The 27,961-nt window shown below is 42.2% G+C and overlaps 1 protein-coding gene across 2 annotated transcripts in view; it reads left to right on the forward strand.

The window, feature by feature from the left end:
- Positions 1-4,140: 4,140 nt before the first annotated feature.
- NCK2 (NCK adaptor protein 2) overlaps positions 4,141-27,961 on the forward strand; it is an 87,642-nt gene continuing 63,821 nt past the window's right edge. For both annotated transcript variants that reach the window (XM_076360038.1, XM_076360046.1), the window contains exon 1: positions 4,141-4,359. The gene's annotated coding sequence lies outside the window, so the exon portion shown is untranslated. The remainder of the gene's footprint in view (positions 4,360-27,961) is intronic.

A 27,961-nucleotide genomic window follows, 5' to 3' on the forward strand; every position in this document is an offset into this window, starting at 1 on the left:
TCCCCCTCAACGTTTTTCGTAAATGTCATTGAAGATGCGGCAGCCATGCAGCAAGTGAGAAAAGCAGCTGCATTACCATCAGGCTGAATTAGAATCATTGTGCAAATATACTTAAGTGACTCAGCAGTAACTAATTGAGTATTTGGGATCTATTCTCCCCTGGTAGCGGTCATGTAATTCCCCTTCATCTACATGGGAATCGAGCATATGCTTTAAGCAGAAACTAGATGATGTGTAGTGATGTAAACCCTTTAAGAAGGAGATTTTTTTTGAGAGAGAAGACACTGACATTGCTTTCAACAAGCTGGGAAGTTTTCTGAAAGGTGTTCTTAAAATGAACATTTTTTCAGATTAGAGAGAATTAAAAACCGCCTTGTTTTTTCCAGAGTACCCAGTGTTTCTTTACCTCTCCATCTGTTAGTGACACAGTATTACAACCCCACATGCATAAATGAATTTTATTACAATATCAGTACCTTTAAAAGACAGTTTTAAAAAGCAGGAGTAGCGATTTTTAAAACAGATTAATTTAGATTTAGGTATATTTTCTCTTCAATGAACTAACACAGAGAGACCAAACGCCTTCGCTGTCCACCTCTGAACTGGACAACACCATTTTCCAGATTTTCAAACAACTTTCCAGTCCCTCCTTCCCACATCCCTGCTAAAGTGTCTCCCACTGGCCTATGCGAGCGGGTATTAGCTCATACTCTAGATAGAGCAGCTGGTGAGAAAACCTGGTGCACCTGGAAAAAAATAAAGGTATTTGCACAGAAGGTGGAAGGAGCCCGTCTGGGAGGTGGCAGTCGTGTCCTCGCCACAACGGGGTGTAAATGTATTAGCATGGTTTGGACCTGTACGGCTGGGATCTGTGGTGGAGATTATGGCCGCGCGCCCATTCTGAGGGCGGCCCCACTGCTTGGCCGGGCGGGTGGTAAAGCACAAGCAGCATCGCACAGGGAACAGAAAATGGGTAGTCATAAAAAAAGAAAGGTGAAGAGAAATAAAGAAATACAAGCCAAAAGACACAATATGATTTTTTAGGCTCTTGTGCAAGATAGGAATTTCAAGACGAATTGACTGCCATTACGTAATCGCGAAATAAGTCCGTCACACCGCCTCTGGGTTTGTTGTTTGCATGTAACCCTGCTCAAAGCAGCAGCACGAGGCAGGCTGTTTCTTTACCAAAGACGAAGAGGCAACCTTCTATTGCTTAACTATTTTTTCTTTTATTCTTACTATACAGTTACAGCCTTAGGCTGGGAGAAATACTCACGCTCTTCTCTCCTGTGTATATATTTTCTAAGGACTGCACTGCTCTTATGCATATGCAAAAGTGCATGCTTTGCATATTTACTTTCTTTATACAAAATAATGTGCCCGCCACATCATGTACTGCTTTCACTTCTGTGCAGATTCCCCCAAATTTATCATCTTCTCATATTTAGAATGTAATTCTCACTCAAATCACAAGCAGCCAGCTCTTCTTAATAAGTTATTCCAGAGATAACAGTTAATTATGACATTTCAAAAAGCATACATTAATATTTCAGTAGGCTCAACGTTTTGAAATACCACTCAGGGCAACATCTTGGTCTTTTTTGCTAGTGAAACATAAGGATCCGTTCAGCAGACAGACAGTTAAAACACTCTTCAGCATACCCTTGCAAACCCTTTCTACAGTGTCTTCTGTTCATCATAAGCCACAGTTTGGAAAAACCAGCTTTAATGGATCGTTTCTTAATGTAATTAAATATATTTAACAACAGTGTGCTTCAGAGTCCTTAAATTAGTCCTTTGCCTGAAGACAATGTATTCATCCAAATCCCTCCTTAAAACGTTCTTCTTCCGTAAATCCTATTAGCATTAATCTGCTAAGGCTAGGTGTGCTTTATCATTTTTTTCAGATACCTGGAAGCCTTTGAGATCTACTGTCCACTCGGCGTCTCACAGTGCCAAACACTTTCGGAGGTCTAATTTAGCCTGGAAACGCTGCGGGGTCATGTCACCTTCCCCTGGACATCCTCAACTCAACGGCACTGTAGGGAAAACAACAAAATGGAAGGTTTCTGTGGGATGGCATTAGCAAGGGTGTAGTAAGAAGGGATAAAACTGAGACTGAAATCTAACTGTGTGTTAGAAATGCAAAGGAGAGGAGGGGTAATTCACCTCTCCTTTGCTGCTCCCATGGTGCATTTTGTTCCAGGAACAACAGAGACTTATATCTGAAAGTCCTGGGATGACCGATCCCATTTAAATTCTGCCTAAGCCTCTGCAGGCTGGAGTGAGACCTGACCGCGCGGCGAGGTGGAGGCAGCAGGGACCTCAAATATTTTCCAGCTCTAAAAAATCATGGTCAGATTATTGTTTCAAAAGGAAGATTAACACCTCTCTGAATCGAAGTCAAATGCGTGCCCAAAAAGCCTGGAAAGGAAAGGGGCTTTCTGTTCCTCCCCGAGGTGCATGCAAAGTCTTTTTTGGGGAAAGAAGAGGCCGCATTTTCCTTTCAGGTTTATCTCACGGGCACGTGAAAGGCGCTTGGGGCTTCCCAAACCACCAGTTAAATGCTGTGAGAATTAGTAAAAGTTAACAAGGGGAAGAAGGAGTTATTCGAGGATTTCTAAACTATTTTAAGTAAAAGCATGGAAAAGATCTCTGAGTACGCATTTTTTAATCATTATATTTAAAGAGTTGAGAATCTTTGTCCACAGTTCTCCCTGCTACTTTTAGCTTGGTCAGGGAAAACAAGACAGCGGGGCTGCAGACTTTATTTCAGATTTGGGAAAGGTGGTGTTGCGTAGCCGTGCCTCCCAAGCCAGGAAACATGTCCTGAGGAGAGACTGAACCAGTATGGGTAATGCGCAAGCCTCCTCTCTTTGGAAGCCGCCATGTTGGAAAGGGTTAATGGTTTTATAAGGTTTCAGAGCGGCTTCCCCCCGGCAGCACTGATTTTTACTCTGAACTCTCCGGGTTACTCCAGAGGGACGACCTTTCCTTTTCCCCACAGCCCAGGGACGCTCATGCCCGCCGAGGGGCTGCACCCCGGGGAAGGCACCGGGGCCAGCGGGGACCGTGACTAGCCGAGGCCGGTGGCCAGGCCGGCACGTTGGCCCTCCCTGCGAGAGACCCCGGCCTCTTTAACCACTCGTGGGGAAGCCCACCTTTCCCACGAGTGGAGGGGCGCAGGGGGCGGCCCGGACCAGCCACGGACCCGGGGACGGGGCTCAACTTTGGAAGAAAAGGGCGGCTTGGGGTCGTTTCCGTGCCCGGCGCCCTCTCCTGAGGGAACGACACCTGGGCAGGTACATACCGAGCCCCGGTAATAAAAATTACCGCCCAACCCGCTTAATATGCGGCGCGCTGAGGCTGTAACTTTGCCCCGGGGCGGAAGGGGAGAGAAGAGACGGAGGGAGGCCGGGGCCGGGGCCGGGGCCGGGGCCGGGAACAGCCCAGCCCGACCGCCGCTGACGGGGCTGGGGCCTCGGCCGCCCCGCGCGCCCCGGCGTGACGTCACGGCCCGCGGCCAATGGGCGGCGGAGGCGCCCTGATGCCATGGCTGGAAGTTCCCCGGCGGCGGCGGCTCGGCGCCCCCGGCCCGTCGCACCGCCGGGGCGAACCGCGGCGCGCCACGCTCCGGGGCTCTTCCCCCGGCCCGGCCCCGAAGTGCGCGCCCCCCGCAGCCCCATCCCGGTTTCTTTAAGCGCTCGCCAGTACTTTCCCCAGGCGCTCCCGCTTCCAGCGGGGGAGCTTCACCGGGAGTGCCGGGTCTCGAGGGGGACGGGGGGTGTGTGTGGGGTGTCGGCGCTCCCGCCGGGCAGGGCCCCCCCTTGCCCCGCCCCCCCGGTCCCGGCCCGCAGCCCCGGCGGCGCAGAGGGGAGGGAGCCGCCCGGCCCGGCCTTCCTGCGCTGGGGGGGGGGGGGAGCGGCGGCCCTCCCGGCGGGCGAGGGGGAGTCCGGGGAGCTCCTCCCGCGCGATCCCGGCAGCGGCAGCGGCAGGAAGGGCAGGGCGGAGGCGGGGGCTGTGCCTGTGCCGGGCGGGGCGGGCGGTTGGCGGGGGAGGGGCCGCCGCCGCCGCCGCCGGGCGCAGCAGGCTGAGGGGAGGCAGGGAGCGGAGCCGTCGCCGCCGAGGGCCGGGGCCTTGGACGCGTCCGGCGCGGAGCGGAGGAGGAGGAAAGGGAAGGGGGGGAGCCAGCCGGCCCCTCTCGGAGGACGCGGCCCGCATCCGCCCGGGGAAGGGCAGAGGGAAGCGGAGGGGGGAGCGAGCGGGCGCCGCCGCCGAGGAGACAAAGAAGCGGAGCCCGCCTGGGCTGGGAGCCTCCCCGCCACCGCCGCCGCCCGCCCCGCTCCCCGCCGGCCGGAGGTAAGCGCGGCCGCGGGCGGGACGGGGATGGGGCCGGGGCGGGGGCCGGGGCCCGCCGTAAACTTGTGGCGGCGGCGGGGGGCGGCGGGGGGGAAGGGCCGCCGGCAGCGGGGGGAGGGGCGGGTGTCACCTGGGCGGGGGAGGGCCCGTCGCCGCCCCGGGGGGGGGGGCCGGTACCTGCCGGGGGCGGCACGGGGGGCCGGAGGGAGCGGGGGAGGGGGGGTGGAGGGAGGTGTTTGTGTGCCACGTCCAGCTGCGGGAGGGGGCGTCGGGGGCGGCTCCTCCTCATCCTCCCGAGTTGCTGCTTGTGAGCGTGTGTGTACGTGTGTGACAGCCGCCGCTTTGTGCCACCCGCCGTCCTGCCGGGACACCCCCCCCTCGCACCCCCGCGGGGCTCCGCGCCCGGCCCGGCCCGGCCCGGCCCGGCGGGCGAATGGAGGCGGCGTATCCGGCGGGCGCGGGGGCAGCCGGCGGGCCCGGCGGCGGGGGAAGGCGGGCAGCGCCTCCCGGCCGGAGCGCGGCGCAACCGGAAAGTTTCCCGGGCGGGAGCGCCCCCGGTGCGGAGCGCCGCCGCCCCGCGCTGGGGACCGGCGGGCGGTCACACCGGGCTGCCGCCGAGGGTGCGGGCTCCTGGGCCCCCTTTTCTTTCTTCTTCTTCCTTTCCATTTTCGACTTAGTAGAGCTGAAGCCGGGGGTTTTCTTGAGGAGCGCGGTGCCATATGCCGCCGGTCGATGCCAATGTAGGTAAAGGACGTAAAGCCAAAAAAAAAAAAGGTAAAATGATACCTCGTGTACTGACTGCTCAGTAAAGTGCGTCCCTGGGTGTTTCGGGAGGAAAATTACTTAAGTTTATAAGTCTTTTCATCCTGTTTTTAATTAAAAATGTGCCCACACTAACAGATACCCCTTGCTGGCAGGCTGGGCACCGTGGCCCACCTCAGATAAAGTTGTCAGATCGGGATTCAGGTTTGTAATTCAGGTCTGACCTGCGCCTGGCTAATCGTGAGTGCCTCTCGACTCTAGTTCCTATGTTAACATCTCCCACTGTTGGTTTTTTTACAGTGCGTGTGGCCCTCTGCGTGTATCAGGGTTATTCCATGAATTCCATGTAGCATCCAACTCAGAACTGTCTTGTTCTTTTGTTACTTTAAAACTTGAATGCTGACTGAACCTCGGCAAGAATTTAAAGCGTTCTTTAGCTGAACCACGTTTCTTCCCCTTGCTGTGAAGCAATATTTGTCTCTGTGGAACATACCGCTACTGTTGTAGTGGCTCAGCGTAGGAGAATTAGACTTCTCTTTCATGAAACGTGGTAGTGCCCTTTGTAAAAACAAATTTTCATGGCCTAACCATGCGTGGTTTGTATCATCGAGAGTTTGGACTGGTAACTTAATATGGAGGAATTTGAAAGGGCTCACTGGGCAGGAGCTTATGAAGAATTCCTGTTTGAAAGTACTTGTTTTGCCACTGCTTTTTAGGAATCTGAAGCAGTCAGCACCACGTAGGTGATGTTAAAGGTACCGTGCTTTAATTTTCAGGATTATAATTTCTGAAGTGAAATAATGTTGTTGCTTCTTAGAAATGCTGATTTCACAACTCTGGAAATTGAAATCCTCTGTCTGACCCGAGTCGGTTTAAGCAGTTAAGCAGATCGCTTTGTCTTCGTAACTGTCTTGCTTCTTGAGACTTTGACAGAAGATGTCACTTTGGGGAACAGTGAATAAATGTAGAGATAGAAGGCACCTGTACCACAAAGATCAAGACTGTAATTAGCAAATATTTTTATATAGGCTGTGAAACAGATACAGACTCATTACGATGTTAGCTCTCATTGCTGTTGTTCTGTCATTGCAACGTTAGGTGTTGTATTGGCCTTTTACTTCTACCAGATGACATTTCCTATTGCTGTTGTGATATAATGACACACAAAACCCCTTTTGCTATGTTTTTCCAAAACCAACAGCAGTTAGTCCTTGATTATCTGGATGGTCCTTTTTATTACATCCTTGCTACTGAATATATGGTAAATTAAAAACTTCAGCCTTTGGCTTGTTACTGCAGTGGAAAGGGAACTTATTATCTCCCCTTCCTCTCTTTTCTTCTATAGTTTCCTGGCTAGCTGTATGGGAGCATAAGGAAAGGCATTTGCTTTCTTATGTGTCACCTCGCGTCTTCTGCCTGCTAAAGAAGAGAGACAAGGTCAGCGGCGTTTGCTTCTTTTCCAGCCTTTGTTTTTTGTACCTTGTGTTGCTGTTGGTACATTACTCCTTTGCGGCGCTCGTGGCTTTCCTCAGTAGAAACTGTAACACGAGCAACTCAAAAAATGATGCCCAGATAGCTTTATTTGCTGGTCATGGTCTTGAGCAGCAGCAAAACTACCTGGAGTATCTGTGTTTTTCATGCTCCTTGAGCAAAAAAGCTGCTTCCAGACTCACGGAGACAGGTGCTGTATCAGTTTACTTGCTGCAGGTTTGAAATCAAAACCAAGGCATCTTTGAATCCAAAGCATATGTTCTAGAAAATATTTCCTGTTTGCATCGAGGGACTGATGGTTTCTAAGCCGTGGGTATTCCCCTCCACCCCCCACCCCCTGTATTTTGAGGGAAGGGGATTGCTGGTGGGGAATTACTGTAGATTTTTGAAGGAGTTTTTAGATAGCTGAAAACTGTCTGTGAAACCAGATGCTACCGTGTTTCGGTTAGTTAGTCAGACCCCGGGTAAGGTGCTGGGCACTCGTCACTGGACACCCTGCTCCCCTGAAGTAGGTCATCTGGCGTGTTGAAGAGGCGGAGAGTTGAGGCGCTCTGCAGGAAAGCTGCTTTCTACTTCTACTGAAATAATAAACTTAAAGGCAATACGCTTTATCCTTGTATTTACTAGGTATACAGAAATGTTGCAGAACAATAGTTTCCACAGAGTGAAAGTCAAGAATCCTTATTAGTTCCTGGAGTGGAAGACCTTCAGAGAGAACTGGGATGGTGTTTGTAATGTGGGAAATAGTGTTGTTTCTTCCTCTTAAAGCATATAAGTGAGGGCTGCACTATTCATTTAACCAGTGCACCATTGTCCAGTCTTCTGAAAAAATGTACTACGTGAGATCCTGGTAACTTACACCTTTTGAAAAATGACTTTTCTGTTTGTTTTGCTTTGCAAATTTATGAATGTCGGCCCAGGTATCCTAGGCACATTTCTATTTTAGGTAGTTCCATTTAAATTTTTCTTGCCGATTCAATTAGGCCCATTAGTTTCCTCATAATAACGTAGCGTCAGTGTTCTGCCCAATTAAACCGTTGCTCTGTTCAGTGGTGGGTAAAGTAACTCTTTCAAGTGTTAAGTTGTTTTTTTTTTTCTTGGAGTAATCTTCTTCCCCATTATAAGGATTCCTGATAGTTTCATAAATGCTAATGAAATGAGTAAATTGGAGGTGCATTGAAATATGAAATATATATTTTTATATTCCATTAAATATATGTGACACAACAAATGAATTTGTTTCTCACCATTAATGAAGTGAGTTCATTTTTTAAAACTCGCATAGATAACTTTGTGTGCAGTGAGGTGGCCCGGCGTGTATGTTTTTAAGCTTTAATAGAGTATTGTAAATTTTAAGAATTCAGGTGCGGAGGAATAAATCTTGATTAGAGAATAGCAACCCGTTGCATTTTAAATTATTGCAGCTATGCACAATAACCCGATGTCAGTAACGTTTTAGAAATACTCGTGCTGAGAAAAACATCCGTTACAGTGGAAGCTCAGACCTGCTGGTATAGCCGGTATTTGTTCGAAGTCACAGAAACAAACTTCGTGGCTTAGAGACTTTTCCTCTGTAGGTTTGTTGTGCTGGTTTTGGTCCTGATCCCACTGACAAGTATTAATATGGTGACATGTAACTAATATTGATTATTCTGTGAAGCAGACAGTGGGGTGAACGTGCTGGGACTCTTGGTAGATACCTGAATTCTCAAAAATGTTGCTTCTGTCTTACAAACACGACGAAATACAGATGCAAAATAAAATGCAGTACAGGTGTGTTTTTAATCTAGGCTGAAGAAACCTGATCCAGTTTTCCTCAACTCATCTAAGTTATTGTCTGCAGAGTACACACAACTGTAGAAATAGATGTGAAAACAGGTAGTGAGATATACCACAGCTAGAGTGTAGCTGAAACTTTATTAGGCAAAACCTGGTATATTTAGTATGTTTACAAAATCAGGTAGTAACTTTCTCAGGCAACCTCCCTTTTTTTTTTTTTTTTTTTTAAGCAAATGGAATATAAACTTTGTTTCCAAGAAGATTTTTAATTAAAAAAAAAAAAAGTATCGTTAGATGGTAACTCATTACCGTCATGTTTCAGCAGTTTGTGCTGTTTTGATAGGTAGGGCGCTTTCTTCTTCTGTCGCTTCAGCAGGTGTCTAACATGTGGTCCTTGGAAGTGGTGTGGACAGCATTTGCTGTGCCAGGGCTGGACTGTTAAGCCAAAATGGATCAATAATGAAAAATATATGAGCAGGCCTTCATATTCTTACTTCTTTGGTAGAAAGGCAGATTTTAGCCTTCTGAGCCATTTAAAGTTTCTGAGTTCTAGAAATGATCAGAGTACTTGTGAGGGCCTTCATAAGGAAAAGGGACAAGGTGTGAAAGAGGATACCGAAGTTTAAGCGAGAGGCTAGAGGCTGCAGATGCTCTTCCTGACGCAGGTGAGCTGGGTCACGTCCTCTTACGGTGTGAGAAGCTGCCTTTAGCTGAGTGCCGTCTCTTGGCCGCCTTTCCCTACAGGTTACACTGGATCCAGCCCCATGCAAATACAGAGGAGCCATCAGACCCTGCAGGAGAATGGGAGGAGGGTTAGCAAAAGCAGGTGCTTTCTGCTCATGCTGGGGTGAGATTCTGGGTTCTGCTAGCAGTGCAGTATTTAGAAATAATTATGCTTCTTATTTTTAAGAAAATAGAAGTAAGCTCTTTAAAAAAAATCAGTCCCTTTCTCTTCTGATTTAACTCTATTGTCCTTATTTATATTATTTTTAAAAAGTCATTAAACACTGTTTTAGAACCTTTCCTTCAAAATGAGAATAGATCCTTGCAGAGTGAGAAGGTTTAGAAAGGAATGGTGGTGTTCATTAAACATACAAACTATAAATTGAATGTATTGGAATTTTCTGACTCATCCTTCTTGTCAAGTTTAAGTTGGCTGAGATAATCCTCATCCATACCAATGAAGTTTTTAGTTAACTATGTAGTAAAATAAAGCACTTCATGAGTAGTCCCTTCACAGGTTTAGGAGGGAAGAGGAACGCTAAATCCTGTTAAAACTTAGTCTACATATGGAGAGTTAAATTGGTGTATTACTCTGAATATGTTTAGGGCATTCTGGACTAATAAAACATTTCAAGGAACAGCAATAAATTAAGCCTCCTGTTTAGCAAACCCGGGCACTGATACCAGAGGAGAGGAGTCCCAAGCATCGATCAGACTGACCTCTTGGTTTTAATGCAATAGGAACACCTTCAGCATAGCGTAGGATGGCTGCAAGGTTTTTCCTTCCTGTTCCTACAATAGCAGTGTATTCATCACACCTGTTTTCTCCCACGTTTGTTGTGTGTCGGACTTGGCTCCCAGTGCCATCCTGGGCTACCGCTGCTCCAAGGGAGTCGACTTCTTAGTTGACATCCTAATGATGTTTTGGGTGACGACAAGGAAAGTATTTTTCAACCTTTTAATGCAGAAGGAGAGATATGTGGCTGTATGATATGTTCTCAGGCTGAATTTTGATAGCTGTCATGACAATAAATCACACGTTCATTTCCCTGAATGGATGGTGTCCCTCCAGACATGCACTGAGTGTTATCAAATTTGACAGATCTTGCATGACGACATGTCAAGGATTCTGGATTCCACCACAGGAGACTTGGGCTGCTGCAAATGCACACTGCCACCTGGCTTAGCAAAACTCACTGTAGGCTTTTTCTTGGTTTTGAGTTCAGGTGGAAAAACAATTGGGTTTTTGTTTGTTTTGTTTTAAATAGATGTAGTGTTTGTTGAAAAACTAATTGGTAATTTTAGATTGAAAGTTTGTTTGCTAGATTAGCAGAAGGAAAAAAAGAAGGTATTTGGACTTCATCCAGTGACTTTAAAGATGTGCATGTTTTGGATGCTTTCAGTGTTTTTAGTGAGAACTTCAACAAAACCAGAAGGACAAGTGTTGAGTATTTTTTAGGTTGGAAGTAGGCACTTTATGCACTGAAATTTCATTTTGTGTTAGTGGTATCAGTCAGTGATGATACAGACACCCCATGTTAGTTCTGCTGTGGAGGGCAGGACGGGAGCCAACACCTGTATAGATGGGCTGCAAACAGGGGCAGTGGCACAGATGGTTTGTTTGTCTTATTTTTAGCCTTGGCTGTTGTTTATTTATGAAGTTGCAATTTCAGTTGGACAGCTGTTTCTGGTTTAACCAGACTGCAGAAGTCTTGTAAAGCTGGATAGAAACCTGTAAATTATGCTGGGTTACGGTCCTTCAGTATCTAGTGTTCTGGTAACTCTGACTCAGATGATCTGCAAACAGCAGTTTGCATGAGTGGTAGTGTATTTATCTATCTATTTTGAGTTGTGAATTATTTTTGTTAGCAATACTGTCTGGCTATACCTGTAACATAAGTGAATTAAAAATTGGTACCATTTAGCTGCTGGAAAAAAGGTACCATGTTTGTATCCTTAATTAGTCCTTCCTACCAGAACTCTTTGGAATCCTGTGGATGTAACAACTTTGGAGATGTAAGTTAAGACATAGGGTTTTTCCCAGCGAGTACTGAAATTTTGTAAAAGTCCCTGTTATTTTTGCAGCTTTGTGGTTTTAATTAAGAATGTTTTTGTTCCAGTCATAAAATAAATTGGCTACGGTGTATCTTGCTTAAATGTGTCTTCCCTTTAATCATTGCATGTTGAATACAAAAATATGTAGATGGCGTTTATAGGTATAAAGACACATATTTTTACATCAGAAAAGAGTGCAAGCCGTTTAGAGTATAAACACATTGAGCTTCACCTTTCCTGTCTTTCAGAAAAAAGATTAAAAGAAAAATTGATGATCAGTCTCCTTCCTTTACATTTCCAGGTCTGTAGGCAGTCTTTCTGCTAGTGCTGCAGGGATAATATAGAAAAAATTATATTGTGGACTATTCATAAATTCACACTGTTTTGAATTCCATTTAATTTAAATAGAGAAAGAAATTAATGCTAATACCCAAATAATTAATGCTGTAATAAAGGATCTGCCTTCCACTTGACACTGAATGACTTATGTTCTATTGCATTAAAAGACTTAAATCATTTTGAGCATTCAATATTAAAATTCTAGTTCATGAATATTAGAAATTTAATCAGATATCTCAGTAAGAACTGTGTGGATTGTATTGGGTTTAAACACAGGTAATAATAAAGCTTGTGTTTAGCACAAGTATCAAAATATGGCACATCATTTTTATGAGCTCTGAGGCTCTTAAGGGATGCATGGGGAATCGTAATGAACTGAAATGTTATAGACCTCCTATGACAGAAAACTATTAAAGGCTGTGTTATGTTGTTATTGTGGCAATGTGTGTCTTCTGCTGTTAGTCCTGTCTTGTAATACTGATGGTTGTATTCCTTTAGGATCTTTTCTGGTTTTGCTGATGGGAGATTCTGGATGTTTGTTTTGTTCAGATATTCCTTTCACCTCTCTGGAACGTCAGGAAGATATAACATCTTGGCTTTGCCAAAATGTTCGTTCTTTGTTTTATATCCCATCTTTTCCTGCTGTGGCCCTGTGAAAATGCAAGCATGTGCTTAATACCTCTAGTGGTCCTGTTGGAATGAATGTCTCTTATTTACAAAACACGAAGCTGAGCCATAAGTATGTCTCTTTCAAGACAAGAACCACAACTACGTTGCAGGTCAACTCTTTTTTAGTTATACATTCTTTAACTTGTCATGACATGTATGTTAAATTACATGTTGAACTTCTGCCTGCAGTGTCACATAGCCAGCTTATTTTTACAGATAGACTTTACACCTATACATTGGGTATTACATTACTCTATCAGCGGTCCCATAAAGCCAGTGGGAGTGCTAGTAGTTCAGCGTTGTTTAATGAATGGTAATACTGAGATGTTAAAGAACAGGAGTGGATTAGGCAGTGCTTGATATAATGCCCGCTTAAGTTGATGGAAAAAGGAAGTTAGTTCCTCATGGGCAAAACAAGGGATGATTTAGTTTGGTGTTTAATTTTAAAATATGGAAACCTAGAATTTAAAACAGAAAACCAGACTGTATGAAAGCAGAAAAAAGGAAAAAATAAAATGCGATGCAAGAAAAGCCCTTAAATGCATTGAGGGTTATAATGTCTGTTTTGGAGGAATTGAGGTTTGAAGATAAGTATATTACTGCAGATCATTGAAACAAACAATTTTTAAAACTCTTCTCCCCCAATGTTTTAACTATAATACATCGTTTAATGGTGCAACTAGACTTAGTTTCAATCTTCTATGATAAAAGTCTTTTCAGCTTGTCCTTGTGATTTATCTGTGCTGTTCTTTGATTTTTTTATTCTTTTTTTCCTTCTTTCCGGATGGATAATTTTAGCGGTTAAGTAGTCGGTCATTTGGATTCCTTTGAGATAATATAAGTGACATACTCGTGGTTAAAAGAAGATACCATACATAACTGCAATCTGAATTAATGGACATTGCCTTACTCTTCTGCAGCAATGACATACATACCATTACTAAGTGTACATAGCATTAGAAGCAGCTTGGTATTCAGGAGATTATACTGTGCTTGCTAAGCAGATAGTAAAATTTTAAATGTTTCATTTTTCAAAGATAGCAATCCTGAGTGATGTCAGTGAATCATAAATGCAGGTGAGTCAAGATGGAGTTACACTAGAGAGAAGATAATTTTTCTGATGGTTGAGGTAGAGCACCTGTTGCTGTATTATCAAGTCACTTGAGTTACAGAAAAACCTAGGAGGAGTCTCTCTATATATAGACCCTAGATCGGCAAGGTAATCATCAACTAACTTGTGATCATAAAGCCTTTTTCTTGTTGATTACGTAGAGAACAGCTTGGCATTGCTAATTCCAGGTGCATATGGCAGTTTAGAAATTGTTTTTCAATGCATGAACTGAACGTGTTTGGCAAAGGAGCTGGCAAGGATGAGCAATGAGGGAAGGGCTCCATGTCCCCCAGGTCTCCTGTGCTCCGCAGCCACATGGGGAGGTGTTGGTAAAAGTGCAGGGCAGGGCTCCTAAACTGTGAGCAGCTCAAAACCCAAGACGACAAAATGCAGTATCAAACAGCTTCAATCATGTCCACCCGTTTGCTCTCATCCCAGCCAGGTGGGGGGGGGGGGGGGGGGAAATCAGGTGTTGCTGTTCAAGCCCCAGCCCTCAGGCAGTGCCATCCTGCCTGCAGGTGAGCCCATGCTGTGTCTGCCTGGGCAGTGCTGGCAGCCGAGAGCTGTGACCTCCCTCTGCCACCTCGCTGGTCAGCTCTGCCGGCCTGACCGGCAGCAGCCCTTGGCTCTCGCTTCTGCCCCGTTTTCCTGGGACTGGGTTTTTGAACGTAAGGGATGTGTCCAGCTTGCAAGACGCCACCCCTGGTGTTAAGCAGCGGGATTTCAATGGGTTGTGTAAACTGCTGGCACTGTCCTTCTGAAATTGTGGTGCCTACTGGATGGAAGAAAACCCCAACAAACCCAACCCCCAAAAACCCAACAGCAGTCAAAACCCAAAACCCAGTAAGAATACTTGCACCTGGTATCAATATAATTCAGAGTTCTGGTGGTTGTGCAGATATGCCTTTAGATTTTCTTAGGGAAATACCATTTTATTTTACAAAGTTTGTAAACATTTGAACTTCATTCCAGAAAAACTTCAATTTAGTTGGCACATACCTTGATCGTTGTGTTATCTAAACAGACAGTGATCACCTCTGCTTTGTGGCTTTGTTAGTCTTTTTCCTTCCTACTTTTCCATTTTGCAGTGTTTTGTACATAGTTAGGATTGGGAATAGCTTTGATTGTGAGTGGTTATGTTTTTGGGTTGTCTGTAATCCATTCATATGGCAGAAGTATTTCAGCAATTAAAAAAAATAATTAGATAAAACTTAAAAATAAAAACCCCTGTATCCTGTCTAGCATGATTACACTTATTTGGGAATAAAATGACAAGATTTGACTGAAACATTGCAGTTAAAAGTGATGTTCAAAAATACAGTTGATGGGGTTTCTGAAATGAGGACAGATTATCCACACTTTTGAACCCTTGCATACAATACAACAATTCTGTATAATTGTTTTAAGCTTTCTTCTTCCATGAGTATGTTCTGGCATTGCATTAGGGTATTGGGGTGGGCTCCCACGTGTTTCAGTCAATAAATGTGTTTCAGTAAATAAAAAGAAGCATTTTCACATTAAGAAAAGTCGTGAATGTTTTACGTTGTTTTTGTATCATTTTCAATGCAGTTGTCTTAAAATATTGTAAATTTATGGAAGGCTAAAATGAATGCCATGGTGTGTAACCGTCCTGTGGAGAAGTCTGTATGTTCCTGCAGCTGCTGTTTGAGAGCGATCATCACACGTTATCTTGAATCACGCAGCCCCTCGCTCTAATCCCTCTTTCAAAGCATCTGAATCCACCTTCTTCCCCCCATCTCCCTTCTGCTCCCTTTGCAGTACCAGGGAAGCACTGGTCATTGCTTTAGAAATACACGTCTTCTGATTAATTCACTTTTTCCAAGCGACTTAGAGGCTGTCAGGTAGCTGAATGGCATCCAGCTGCTGTGTTATGAAGCCCCTTGTTTAACAGTCTGCTGTTAAAAAAGTTGCTGTGGAGGCTATTACTCATGTATTCTTCAAGCCGAAAGAGTCTTTCCATTAAATTAACAGCTGTGAATAGGATTTGGATGAAGATATTTTTGTTCTTGTTTTGTTGGCTCGCTATTCTAAGCATGTAGTCGCACACCAGTCACAGAAATGAGGTTGTCTTCTTGCTTTATCTGCTCAGACTGGGAGTAAGTACACGGTGCCTTACAGGTTATTCCGTTGAATATCATGTTTTCATTTCCTACCTACATATGTGTATGCCTGCAACCTGGTATTTGGGAATGATTTGTTAAATCTGAACTGAATTTATGACTATTGCTGTGGTCCAAATTGGAGTAGGATTTACCAGTGTGAACTGGCTTTCGGCTAAAATGAATTGTATAAAAATAACACTGTACTTTCCTTCCCTATGCAGCATCCTCCTCCTGCTTGTCCACTCTTTATCATGGGAGAAGGAGAGCTGCTGTAGCGAGAAATGTGTGATGAGGTCCAGCGCTGGATCTCAGTGCGACAGGGAGTTGGGGGAACAGCAGCAGCAATCTTACTTAGGTTTTTCTGTTTTCCAGTAGCTGGATATTCTCTTCTTAGTAATATTTCTCCAGAGTGTTGCTGTTATGAAAAATCTCTGTTCTTCTGTACTGAAATGTAGCCCGGGGTTTTTGGCTTGTGTATGTGCTGTAATACACTTTGTGACAATGGCTGATTCTGAGGCTTTTATATGCAACACCAATCTGAAACTTTTAAATTTCTAAGGGTAGGTAAAGGAAAGTGAGTTGGAGAATAGAAATCCTGAGTTTAGGGAGAGTTAGGCAAGGGATGCATGATTTACAGTTAGTAGCATTAAATGTGTATATAGCTTTTTTTAAAAAAAAGTTTCATTTGGGCATACTTCTAAGATTGCTTTTTAAAGCTGATTTTTTTGTGCCTACCAGCTTTCGCTGCAAAATGGACATAATGCAGGTTGCTGAGTCATTGACCCTTGTAACCAACAATTTATATATCTTCAGCTTGTTTAGCTTCATACCAAGAAGCAGTAGAAAAGTGATTTTTTTTTAATATAAAATCACTAGGTGAATAAACTTGTTCACGAAGGAAGGGCTTTAATTTTTCTCTGGTACGTCTAATTTTTTATCATTATGTGTGGACTTACAGAATGTGCTTCGCTGAGATTGATCACTGGTGTGTGAAATGACCAAATTATAACAATGGAGAGTTTTCTGAGATGGGTAATATATTTTCATATGTAGCTTCCAGCAATGAGTTTAATACACTGAAGGCCACATTTTCAGTGCTTCTGTTATTGAAATGTAGTGCTCTGATCGTTTTTCTGCTGAACTTCAATTTAGAGCTTCATCTGGAAAACATCCAAGAAAAAAAAGCATCAAAGCAAAATAGTAAGAATTGTCTTGGAATGCAGGAAAATCTTTAAGTATAAAATTAAAATATGCAGTGAGAGCTTGAAAAAGTACATGGAACACCTTAAAGGCTAAATCTGTAAGTAAGAAAGGAAAATAGCTTTACTGGTACATGCCTTGATGTTGTTAATAGTTTGCTAACCTTGGGTACAGGAAGTAAACTTTTACGTTCTTACTGTTTATAGCTTCATTTCCCATCTCGAATCTTTTGGCTTTGCTTCAGCTAAAGGATTGTTACCATTTTAATGATAGATCCCCAAGGAGTATATTACTACCTGCAGAGCTCAGGTTTGGTCCTCTGCTCCAGTTCAAAGCCACCAGCTGAACTCTGCCAAATATTTAACCAACTGAGTGATGATACTCAAGCCACTTATGAATATGTTTAGTTAACTTTTCCGAGGCTTAGACTGGGGACTTTGGCAAGAAAAGCACATATGTGAAGAAGAAAACTGTGATTAAAAGAAGTGTAGGCATAGTTGAGAATCGGTTCTGTCTCTGTAGCGTTTCAGTTGTAACAATGTGAGAACTGCTATTCTGGATACTTTTGTCTGTCTAGGATAGTTTGTTGCCGGTGTTGCAGTAGCTGTGGGAGGATGGCGGCGTGTGTGCAACTTCAGCAGCTGACGACTTTTCTGTTTTCCAGACCTACAATTAAGAATATGGTAAAAGTTGAATTTCAGACTGATGGCCAATACATTTTATTGTAAGAATAATTAAAGAAGAAATTTATTCTGTATTATGCAGAAACACTTGCGTATATCATGCTGAAGTCATTCTCTCGTTTAGGCTTCCCACGTGGGATTTTCCTTTCTTTGCAGCAGGTCCGGACCTCTCAAACACGGACTTGGGTTCTTCTTGAATTGTTCTGGCATCATCAGCAGGTGGTTTCCATGCAACCTGCAAAACATACGGAAAGTTCTGTAAAGTGCAGATTTTCTAGGGGTTTTGCTTGTTTTTATTCCTCCTTGCAATGAATTTTAAAATGTTCAGGAAATTTGGCATACTTTATTTGTCTTCTGGGCACAATAAAATTTTGCTGTAGTATGTGAAAAGCAGCTTTTCATCCCACCCACAAGCTCAGTATACCTAAAAAGCCCAGGTATTGGCTGGGGGGGGGGGCGGAGAGATCTGCTCATCAATCTAAATCTCAGCAGACATGGGGATTTTCTTCACCTCTTTTATTACAGAGGACTCTTCTGCTTGCTTTAGTTTCTACATTGCGTGGGCTGAGCTGGAAAGACATTTTTCTTGCTTTTCTAGGAATAGCTTCCCTAGATGGCAACACCAGCGGCTGGCAGCTCTGTGCTTGTTACGTCTGGGGAAAAAGTCCTGGCTTTCTCAAAGCCCGCTGCCTCTAGCAGCAGATACGCTGTCATCATTAGGAGATGTGAGTGGCAGATGTGTGGTAGTCTTGTCTCTGGATAGCTGAAACACTCATCAGCTGGAGCAGCTGAATGGATCCTGGTCTTGGATGAACATGATTGATGAGTATAGTGGAACAATGCCTGTGCTATGTTAAATATCCCAGTTGATGCTGCCATAAGTTGTTTTAGGTGCTTGCAAGTATTCTCTCCCAGTTAGGGTGGACATGCTCTTGATTTTCTTCCTTATACATAGAAGCCTTGCAGTACGTCTGGATTAGACTCTTGATTACAGAATCACCTGTACTTCCTTGCCATCTTTCCAGTCACCTACCCATTCTGGATAAACAATATACGTACACTGTCTCCAAACCAAATTTTACTATGGCGTATGCACACGGGAAGTTCTTCAGAGACTCTAGGATCCACCTCTCTGGAGTAAGATTTTTTTTTTTATTGATTTCTGTGTGTGTTTCAAAACAAAGTACCACCCCCAAAGCAGCTCTTGTCAACAGAGTTATTACTCGCTGTTAATTTTCATCCTTGGGGTAAAAAGATGTGTGCTAAGATAACTTAGTTTTAAGAGGCAACATGAGGAGAAAAGAGAAGAAGGTAAAACTGAGTGTGCCAGCAAAAAGGTGAATGATTCTCTGTTTCTCTGTATCTGTGTCGGAAAATACCATGATCTGTGATTCCAGCCTTGAAAGAAAAAAGCAAGGAGGAAAGTTGTTCCGGTCATGTAATGTCATTTGATTGCTGCTTGCTAATCTGCGTTTTCTTTCTTAGAAAAAGAAGAAGAATCATTTCATCACAGATTGCAAATAGTGGAAAGTAGACATCCCTGGAAAGTAGAAATTGTAGTAGAAGGATGAATTAGTTGCTTTCTACCTACGGCACAGGACTTGCTCATTTTGGCAACAGCAAGTTGTTTAGCTCAGCTCCGCCAATTTTTTTTTTGAAATCTCACTCTAATTTGCTGAGTTTGGAGACTGTGTGATTATTTCAGCCAGCAGGAGAGCCTTATTTCTTTTTCAGGTTTAAAAAAAATCCGTTTGCTAATTGTTCTGTTATTTTTTTGAATGTTGTTTCGTAACGTGCACCATTAAACTTTGTATGCAGGAATGGGAAGAAGTAATTATTTCTTCTTCAGTTCATTCACACTGAAATAACCATAAAACTCTTGATCCTGATTTTCCACTGTTTTGCAGCTTGTAAATCATTTACTTTGTGCTCCAAGTGCAACGTGTTTGTATAATTCTAATATTGATGTTGACGTATTATGTCTGCTTCAGTCTCACTTAAGGCAAGTGTAAATAACTTTACAGAGTTGCAAAACAGTAGGTAAATAAGCCTCCACAAGCTAAGGGATCAGATTTATTTTTCTGGGGCGAATGAAGAGGTTCTTTGAAGCCTGATCAAAGCCCAGGCTCTCCAGTTGCACGTAGTATAAAGTTGGTGGCGTTTGGGCAGAATCTGTTGTCTTCAGGAGTATTTTTTTTTTTTTTTTTTTTTATTGGGCTTTATATCTCTGGAACCCGTATTCAACATATTTCTGGAAATGACAAATGCACTGCCATATGGCACACCAGATTTCAAGCCACTCCGAGGTGCATGTGTGAATTTTAGAGTGCCTGGAAGAAATGAATGAAAACCACATTCTCAATTTTATCTATTGCTGAGCTCTGTAGGCAGAGGGGGGAGGCTTTGAAGTAAATTCTGCTGGAGGGATTGCATGCTTATTTCTGAGTCGTCATCCTAATGTAGCAAAGTGTAGATGTAATTTATGTTTCAAAATACGCACTAATTTCAGCAGGACTGTCAGTTTACGTGCTGCTGTTTATTCTGGGAGATGCTAAGAAGTAGAGCATCCTTTTGCTACTGGCAACTCTGTTACCGTTTTCAATCCTTCATCTCCAGCCCTTTTTGTGCCTAAACCTCTCTTTCAGGCTTTAATGCCTGAACTTAATTCTTACGTATTGTTGAACTGTTATTTTTATATATGCTGTGTCTCCTTAAAAGGTTCTGTATTGATTGTGCTTCATGAGTAGATTTCTTAAGCTTTTGTTGGTTAGTAAAAGCTGAGGAAGCATCACTGGAGATATTTGTACCAGGGTTATTTTTAATTCTGGAGACTCTATGAAAACTTTTTAAATGCAGAAAAGTTGTGTCAGGTTTTGGTTGGAAAAAACATCTCCTCCTTGCGAAAGGCAAACTAATAAGGTAGTTCCTTATTGAGATTAGTTGTGTTCATGTAAACTTACACGTTTTGTGAATTTTCTTCAGAATCAAAAGACAATTTTGAGTTTTTCTTTATATAGAAGGGGGGGGGACCTACTTGTAAGATAGATAATTTGAATAATCAATATTTTTTCACAGTAGTTGCTTAGCTGGTAGAATTTGTTAAAATTAATTCTGTCTTCCTGTAGCTATAAGAGAGAGTTCACAGGGGAAATCATGTTACTCTACTAAATCCTTTCCCCAGATTTTTCTTTCAAAAAGTGTTGTACCTTGATACAGTAATTGCTCATAACAGCTTCCAACGCACAGCCCTTATGCTCTTTGACTGGTATGAAACCCCAAGGCTTTTGATAAGATTGTGAGTTTCCTCCATGTTAGATCATCTCCATGGTTCAGTTCAACTTGCCATGTGCCAGCTAATTGCCATTTCTGACCTTGAATGAAAGCGTGTCTTGTGCGCTCCAGTTGCAATAAAAATGTGATGGTGAAGGGATGGTTTTCAGTGATGTAAAGCAGCAGTTTTACATGTGTTTATAATTACCAACAATTCTGATGTTCTTAGTCACACAGCCTTCTGGTGGAAAAATGTTTTCCTTCCTCTTGGAAAATACCGATTCATTAGGCCTATGTTAATTAATAAATCAGTTTGACGAGGATGGATCTTCTGGTGAGAGTCAAGAAGCAGGAAGCTGCGGTTCTCGCCGGCGGCAGGCAGGAGGGCCAGGAGCCGCTCCTGGGGTCTGGGTGTGCGCGTTCCTGCTCCGGGCCACAGGGCAGCTCTCTCCGGTTAGAGGTTGTGGTCAGGAGCATGAATGGACATAGGGTGGGGGGTTCCTGATGCTGAGAGCATGTTCTTTTGTGGGGGGCAATGGGTAACTGTCTGAAAATTCAGGGAGATTTCTAGGAGGGCTAGACTATATCCTTTCTTTCTCTCTGAATGGGCTTTTGTGTGTGTGTGAAAGTGATCTTCAAATGATCTTCCTCTTTCTGAGATTAAGGATTTTTTTTTTTAATAATTTAAGCAAACTTTTTTTTTAATACAGAATCTCAGTTCATATCTGTACTCCACTTAAACACTTCTGGAGTATAAATAAAAAACCAACAATAATAAGACATTGTTCTTTGCTCTTGAAATTCTGTAACACCATATGTAGCATTAAGCATGTACTCAATGTTTATCTGTGATCAAGAACTTCGCATTTCTGAAATGCAACTTCTGGTTTTTTGGTAGGAATAAAATAAAAGATGTTTTAGAGTTTTTAGCTTTACCTGTTTACACACAAAACAATTTTTAAGCATAGTGTCCTGTGTCAGAATGGTAATACACTCCTCAAATTTCCATCCATATAGAAGCTGATTTTGAAATGGTTTAAGAGGAGTATTAGTACATTGTGGATTTGTTAGTTAGGCCTCTTTCTTCATATCTTAATTTGAAAACTCTTTTCCCACTTTTTCTACAAATGCTGTGTGTATTCACATCTTTAAAGAAACTTTGGAAAGAAACTTTGAAAAAATCACAAAATGAAGATGTAGTCGGACATTTGAAGAGTCCCTGTATGCTGAACCTTTTCATCTTGTGTCTTTGACTTGGATCAGAATTAACAACAAAAATCTCCGCAATTCTTCCCCTTCTGAAAGACTGGCTTGAATTCAGTAGTATTTTATTTTATCTTTCAGGATTAGAGTTTAAGCTGTCAAATACAAAACCTTAACTAAAACCTGAGATCTTTTGGTGTAATACTTAGTGTAGGTGGTCTGCGTTTCCTTTATTGTTTATAAATTTCCTTAAATTTATTATCTCTGAAATTTCAGTGTATCAGAACGGATGTCTGCACCTAGGCTATTACCAGCCAACCCTTATTTTCTGTCAAATTGTTCTGAATACTTTAAAAAAATCTGTAACAACTAATGCTTGTTTGTCATCAGCTTAATTAAGAAAACTAAACCCTGCATAGCTCTTCTGTGTGTATTTTTCCTTCCCTGTCTGTGCAGGGAATTGCTAATTGCGTAAAATCTTTCTGCATCTCTTTCAGTGTTGTTCCTCTTACGGTTTGGCTGCTCTTGTCCTATTTCTTCCTCTGCTTTTGCACTGCTTGACCTTCTCACGTGAGTTATCACACCAGCCTCCCACTCCATATTGTACGCAAAGCGTGGAGTCTTTACCAGCCACTTACTAAAAGACTACATCTGCTATCCAAGCTCTCATTTTGAAGACACCAGTGAGGAGCAATTTGGCAGATCTCTCTGCAATAAAATTAAGTTGTGATTGCATGCCCATCCAAGCTTTAATCTAGATATTGCTGGTAATGGCAGTAATGAAGATGTGATAGCATGGTCTAGCAACCAGGATATATCCCCGGTAGATTTGTACTCTTGTTTACATGTTGGTACTGTTTGGAGAAGCTCTGTAGACCTGAAGCAGAACTCGTGCTGCCCTCAGGCCATCAATTTACACATGCTTTTAGTTCTGCAAGTTTTCTTTGAAACCATAGATGTGTGTGTGTGGGGGGGGTTGTTTTGTTTTGTGTTTGCTTTTTTTAGTGAAGAATTGTTTTGTAACATTTGGTGGTAATTAGCCTGAGTCAGTCTTTTGAATTGTGGGGGAAATCCTGGTCTGCTGAGAATTACAGAAGTTCTGTGGTTGATTTTTGAGGACCCCACAGTCTCATTCCGTTTTTCAGTAAAGTTTTTGTATAGGTACACAAGATGCCTTCAGAGTTTGCAGACATGTATGCATTAGTCTGATGGCTCATTCTTTAATTTGACATCGTAAATTTGACTGAGTAACACATGCCAAGAACTTTTTAAAGCTGGTGTTTATGTCGGATTACCTACTCTTCTGCTTGCCAGCATAAGTCGTCTTCAAGTAGCAGGTTCAGGCAGTCCTCATGCCTCTCAGCTCTGGGGAGAGCACTGGTAGGAAAGAGAAGTTTTTTGCCTGTGGGTATATTAAAAGGCTGGAAGAAGAAACAATACCACTCTCCTTTTGAGGTGATCCTTCCTTCAAGAATCTGAAGCTCTATTCACACAGGAGGCGTTTTTGCTCTGTGACAGCTTTGAGTTTGGTTCTCAGACCCAATGTGCTTATTTGAAGCTCCCATCAGGTTGTACTCTGCAGAAAAGAGGAGTCATGTTTCTGTGGTGACGCCAGCCAGCTTTTTTAGGTGGCAAACCTAAAAGTGGCTTCTGAAACATGTTATGTAAAGTGTGCAACATTTAGCTTTACAGTTTATAAGTGCAGCACTATCTTCTTCAAAAATTCATTACTGATCAGTAATAGGCATAGAAACCCATGCTAGGGAATTTTGGTGGGTATGCACTCTGGAGGGTTGCTTTTTTCCCTGTTCTCTGTTTCCTTTGCGTCTCACAAAGTGAGATAGTAATCTGTCTGTAATAAAACTAAGTAGGCCTGAGTTGCTTTGTTCCATGGATATTTTGAAATGCTGAATATTGATTGACCCTTCTTGAGATCATTAATGCCTGTCATCAGCAGGAAGGGTAAGGTAATTCTAGTTGAACAGGTATGTTTGCACATGTAAAGTTACTACAAGTTAGTGAAATGTAAGGTGAGAATCGTTTTTTGGCAAAGGAATGAATTAATGGTGTACCCCATAAGGGGGCAGAACCAGTACTAGATGATGCATCGTGCTTTTTGTCCTTGGTATTGCTTCACTGTGGTGTGTTTATTTCTGACTGTTGGACCATCACCAGAATTTTGAATCCTGTTGCACAGGATGTCTGTTCCTGGACTGATTTTTTTTTTTTATATAATTTTTTTTGCTACCATATGTCAAATGTGCTAAGAACTTGAAGCTTGTTGCACTGCTTTCTTAAGGTACCTAGTGCTTCTAAAAATACAGTAGCTATAATTTAAGCGCTTGATATGTTCATAGTCTGTATTTAAGCTCTAGTTTTGAAAATTCTTGATTTTTACTGGGAACTGTTACTTTATATTTGTCAAGAAGAAAGTACTTGTGGCATCTGTGATGTTGCTGATTTAAATGGAAGGTTGCTATAACTGATTTTTTGAAGAAAAATTGTGTGTATGCTTTACTAATTGACAGTGGGTTTCTGAGACACTTACTTTTCGGTTTCATGGCAATAGGCTTTGTGTTCTGAAGCATGTGGGATGTTTGTGCTCTTTTACAGCTCGAGAGGTGTAACTTCCCTAGAAGATAAGTTCTTGTTATAGGATCCGTATTTGCCATCATAGCCTACTGAAAGGAATGGTAAAATACAATGAAAGCAAATATAATTAAAATCCTGTAGAAAGGAGGGGAAATCATTCCACCTCCTTGAAAGGAAACCAGAATTTTCAAAATTATTTAAGTATACAAGTACAATTTAGTGTTTTCAGTTCTTTATTAGCTTTAAAAACTAAGACATGATACTCTTAGCTTCATTTTCAGGCAAAGACATTTGGATCATGAAGCTAGCATCTTCATATTTTTGTAAGTGAAGCTTATGTTCCTTAAGGTCTGTTACATTGCTCAAAATTGCAGGCAGTTAGTTGGGGGTCTATGGTCTTTGGCTTTTGCTGTTCCCTAACGTGGCCTGCCCATAGTTTTAGATATAACATGAAGATAAATGGGAAGGACTTAACTTGGAGCAAAAGATAGGCAAAGCAGTGCGGAAGGCATTTTAAAGAGCATGCAGAAAAAACCCATGGAAATACACTGGAAAAGACCATGTGATTGAGTAATATGCATGCAAAAATGCCTCTGCTTTTGTTTCCTTTTCTAGCAAAAGGGGAAAAAAATCACTAATGTTACTGTCTTTATAATCTCCTCCGCACAGAGAAAGCTCTGGCCCAAATCTTCCAATTCTAATTGCAGAATTGGAGCACAAACCTTGAAATGACTTAATTACCCTCCCTTCCCCCCATCAGCATCCTCTCTCCCTCAACCTGGAACTTACCTATTTCTCATGGTTTTCCTGACTATTGGTGGTAGGCATGTAAAGGACAAAATTTAATAAAATTATAACTAAAATTGTTTAATGGGATGACTGAAATTTTTAAAATTCTGCTCTTGAAACTTTGAACCTTTCTGTCCTAGCAACAAAGTGTCTGGGGAATATGTTTGAAAGTGGACAGCATATGTTTTCCTGGCTTTTGTGCTTTAACAACAGATCATGTGTTTAAATGTCAGCATGACATTTTGATTTCTAGCCGGCATGAAGAAGATGATTTAGGCAGGTCAGCTATTAAGAAACAGCTATTCAACAAGGCTCTTATGCATCCTTCAGAGAGAGCTTTGACTGTGGCAGCTGCTTACTACAAATGAGGGATTTTTTGTTTTTCTTTGTTTCTTTTGCATTCCCAAAAGAAAGGGCAGACGTGGACATCTATAAACAGTAGTCGCTGGGTAGTGAGACAAGCTTGGGAAATACTGTAATGAAGGTAGAGGGGCACATGATTATAATATATCCATAAATTAACTCCACTGAAGTGGTGAGGTATTCAGAGCTTCTGAAAGTTGTGCAAATTTACTTTGCAATATTTAGCAATGATATTTTTTGATATCCAGATAGGATAAGAACTTACTGAAAAATGCCATCATCTTTTCAGTACCCTTCAGACTGGTGGGGTTTTGTTCTGCTGTTCCCTCCCTGCTTCCCAACCTGATGTTACCCTGCGTCAAAGGGTTTCTTACCCAGAAAATCTTAAAAAGAAACCGTGACACCTTTGGAGTAAATGTTGAAATCACTAGGTGGTGGTTGGTAGGGTTTGCATGTGTTTTAAGCACTGAGCACCAGGACAAGCTTCTGTGCTACAAGCAGAAGGCTCAGGCGTTTGAGAAGCAGGAAATAGCAATGGCCAACTGGCTTCTTCGAGGGAGGGTGGAAAGAAGCGGCATTTCTCAAGTCTCCCTGGAACGCCTGGTAGAGAAAGAGAAAATTCAGAGCTACCTTCCTTGTAAATGAAATTTTATTAAGCTGTGATTGCCATCTATGTCATACTGTAAAGATGGTTGAAAAACGTGCTGATGCTCATTTCGTTCAGTTTATTGTCATACCGTATGGGATTTAAATGAAACCTAATAGACTAATAATTGGATTTGCAAATGCCTGTGTGACACAAAGGAGGATTCATGGTACTGTGCTCGGTGTGTTCTAGAGAGCAAATGCAAAAATGAAATCTCTTGTAATAAAGAACTGGCCACAAATGGATTCCTTGTATGCATTCTTAAAAAAAAAAAATAAAATTGAAGCTGAAGAATTTTGTTCTAGGCTTTGCCAAAATGTTTCTGACAGCCTCATTGACTGCATGGTTCAATTGGAAGCTATTTTAAATAAACTCTGTATTTTTTTCGTTGTAAGAAAATACACAGAAAGCATATTATTAACAACTTTAGTTAAAATTATTGTGTCTCATATTCTAGGTTATGCTTTAACAGCAGAAAATGTGGTGGGTTACTGATCTGAATTTGGTCCAAAGTGGTAATGCCCAAAATTGCTGGCTTGCAAAGGGATCTCTGTGCATGCCTCTAAAAATGATTTTGAGATTGAATGCCCTGAGCGGGTGAAGATGGTAGCTGGTCTTCATTGGCACTGCTTTGAATTAAGGCTATCTCGAGTTCTGGAGTGCAACCCTGCATTTGTGTATTAGCCATTTCTTGGAATTAGCTGTACACTCTAGAACTTACTAGATTTTGACCAAAAAAGCTTCTTATTTTCAGACTTTTCTGAATATCCCTAATGACTGTGCTCAGGAAAAAAAACCCAAACAACCCAACAGCAACAAAAAACTCCCCACCTCTAACTGTGATGGTGTGAGAAGCACAGCCTGGAATGTGCAATCCTAAATATAGGCCCATTCATAATGAATGCTTTACTCTCTCCTGAATTTGATACCGTGTTGATAGCAGAAGCACTCACAATATATGTACAGTGAGTTATATCCTTACCTTTGAAAGTGTTCTCTCCGGTATACGGGCAGATCAGGGTTAGAAACTTTGTCTAAATCAGTCTGCTATTTTTCATCATCATTCACTATATTTATTTAAAGGTTTATTTATCTATTCATAATAGAGATAAAGGTATCTAGTTAGAATGTAGTTACTAACCAATATATATTGCTTCAGTTATTTGGCATGTGCAGTTTTTTCTTTAGTTTCGTAGCAGTCTCTTGAATAGTTTCATTTAAAAAACAGATAAACATATTTATCTGCAGTTTCAAAAGCAGTTATTCTAATACGCCTGCAAAGAAAGAAAACAAAAATCTTTGTATTTTTTCTTTGTTGAATTAAAAGGCTATTTTTCCCCCCCGCCTTGATTGTTGTCTGTTTTAAAACCACAAATAAACAAAATCCTGTGGCAAGGTTCAGCAAACTGAATTTGCCACATAATTAAGCAGTAACACAGACACTTCCAAAGCAAAAGGGAAATAGCGGTTACAATGGTTTAAGGAAAGCAGCAGAAGCAGCAAGAAATCATACTCTTGAATTAAAAGCCCTGAATAACATTTGTCACTGCTGCCTAATATTTAAGTGAGGGAGAATATTATTTTCTTTTATGTAGGTTTTAGATAAATTTAGTTTGTGCTTCTGGGAAGCTGGCATGTTCTACTACTGCTATTAATATTTTGTTGGGAAAAAGCAGTTTTGGAAAAAGCAAAGCGGTAGTGGAGGATGTAGAGGTGAGCAGAAATCTTTTTAATTACTGGAGTCAATACATCTTTTTTCGAAGAAGTGAACCTGGAAGCTATTATCTTGGGGGGCAAATTTGGA

This window comes from Aptenodytes patagonicus, chromosome 1, assembly GCF_965638725.1.
Source record: "Aptenodytes patagonicus chromosome 1, bAptPat1.pri.cur, whole genome shotgun sequence".
In the NCBI taxonomy this organism is placed as follows: Eukaryota; Metazoa; Chordata; class Aves; order Sphenisciformes; family Spheniscidae; genus Aptenodytes; species Aptenodytes patagonicus.